The sequence below is a fragment of the Lepisma saccharinum genome, unplaced genomic scaffold (assembly GCF_977018435.1).
Source record: "Lepisma saccharinum unplaced genomic scaffold, izLepSacc3.1 HAP1_SCAFFOLD_416, whole genome shotgun sequence".
NCBI classification, from domain to species: domain Eukaryota; kingdom Metazoa; phylum Arthropoda; class Insecta; order Zygentoma; family Lepismatidae; genus Lepisma; species Lepisma saccharinum.
Genome location: NW_028143117.1, coordinates 205,863 through 208,247, shown reverse-complemented (window position 1 = coordinate 208,247; position 2,385 = coordinate 205,863).

Genomic DNA, 2,385 nt, shown 5'->3' with positions numbered 1-2,385 from the left:
GCCCGCGGGCCGCCAGTTGGAAAGCCCTGTTCTGGAGTGTTCTTCTTCTATGGATTACTCGGCTTCTTCTTCTAGAGGCTTCTTATTATGATAATTTTCTGCTTACATCTGCATGCGTGTATTCTTCTCAGATTACAACCCTTTATCTGCATACATTAATTCTTCTGGGATTACAACCCTTTATCTGCATATACTGTTTTCTTCTTGGGTTACAACCATCTATCTGCGTGCATGTAATCTTCTTGGGGTACAACCATTTGTTTGCATGCGTTACTACTTCAAATAGCTATATGCCTTCCGTAGGGCCGCTACCTAGCTTGCAGCGCCACCGCCTAATACGAGCAAAGAAATGGGGTAATGAAGGGGAGCCGCCTGTCCCGCGCTCACCTTCATCCGGATCTGCAATATATGCGCCTATACGGAAATGTTTGGGGGCTGCCTATGACTTGGCGCCACACTGGGGAAACAACCAAAAAGTCCTGCAAGAAATCTCATTCCTGCTCGAATGATAGAGATAGTCTCAAAATCGTAATCACTCTCCGACTTCTTTAACTTCTACATATTATCATATAGACTATACATGGCGATCGTTTGTTTTTCTAGCCTTAATCCTATTTCATTATTATTCTCAGTTCATAAATTAAAATAAACATAATCAATTCCACTATTCACAAACACTTTCATTCGATCTCCATACTCCTTGTTTCTTTAATAAACGTTCATAATTAATTCGTCGCGTGCTGTCATCTATCGGCCATTATATCAAACATCCGCTAACTATTCTCGCCATGCAGGCACGTGACACACTTCATCTTATAACCAATTTTCCTCATCTTCGTGATTAGAAAAAAGTTGCTGAAAAGTGAGGTAAAATGAAGAAAATCAATCACTAAATAGATATCGTCTGTAACAGAGCACGAGTGCTTGGAACAATAATTCTGTCACTTTTAGCTGAGACAGAAAAACAGATCATGAAGTACCAGGACAATCCATTACAAACAAGACGTCTGGCCACCGTAAGCATTACAGCAATTAACTTCTGTAAATGCATTTTAAACACTGCGAATTGTGAGTTGTTCTAACGCAAATATGATAGTAGTCAGTGCAACAGTGCAACTGAAATAATGCTTTTGTATCATTATATTCGCTTTTCCTAATTCTCAATAAATGAATAGCAAACATTAAGTTTAAATAACATGCCACCATGAAATTATTAACGTTTTCTGAACACATAATATCAGTACCCGTACACAAAATTGAGGAAAATTTCATGTGAGTTTTTATTTCTGAATTGCGTTGGAGAGAGGAAAGAGAAAAAGTTGATGTTCTCTCTCTCGCTACACCAGGATCGTCCAGAGAAACAGAGTCCAGCCTTATCGTTTCCCCAGCAACAAAAAACAACAAAGAGAGAGAGCTAGCTATCCATGCGAGGAACAAATGCCCATTCTTGTCTAAAGCCAATGCAGCAGTGAGCAGTCGATAGATAACGCCATTTGGAGGGGACAAAATAAACTAAGTACAGCAACCTCTGCGAAATAATGCAATGTATCATCTCTCGACTTGGTGTGCCCTCTCAGCAAGAAAACGTCAATGGTTTCCCTGTAGACTAATGTTTGCTCCTGCTCATCAGACAACAAAGGAACGAACATTGTAATACCTGCACTTTGAGGAAATATTTTAAGCCCAAGAAAAAGTACCTAATGTAATTTTACGGGGCGGCTCAAGATGCAATTTTCACGTGGACGAGATGGATTGTTGCCCCCTTTCCCCCTTAAGAGGACCAGGGTAGTATTTTTTTTTATAGTCAGTCGGAACGTTGAATATAGAAAGAAAACAGTTCCCCAAAACAGTCGCTCAGAGGAAGAAATCAAGATAATACTCGATATTGTCATATTTTACACTGTCGCAGCTGCAATACTCACCAGGAGAGGGTACATATATTTTCTTTATTTCCAAGGGACTTTGTGCAATGAACGAGAACAGAATCAGTAGAAATAAAAGCTACAGAATGGCGTAGGGGAACGGAGGGCAGTACGGTCCACTGAGCTTTTTCAGGATTTGACGCAAGGTAGCAACACTGTACGGTACTACTTACGTGACGCCAGTGTCTGTCCTGTGCGCTATGTACAACGAGTAGGCTGTTGTCAGTGCAGTCTGTTAGGAAATATTTCGGTTTTTTTTTTGTTTGTTTTTTTGTAGTTCACGGCGTGCTGTCTCGCCTAACTTTTAGGGCTTTCTGTGTTGAAATAGGTAAGATAGTAATGCTATATACTATACTATTATTAGCCTACTGTGTGCTATGTCTAGAATATGTCCTATGAGTTTCAAACAGCAACGTTTGTTCGTTTGGTTAGGAGCCATTTTATACCTTAACGATCTCCGTCG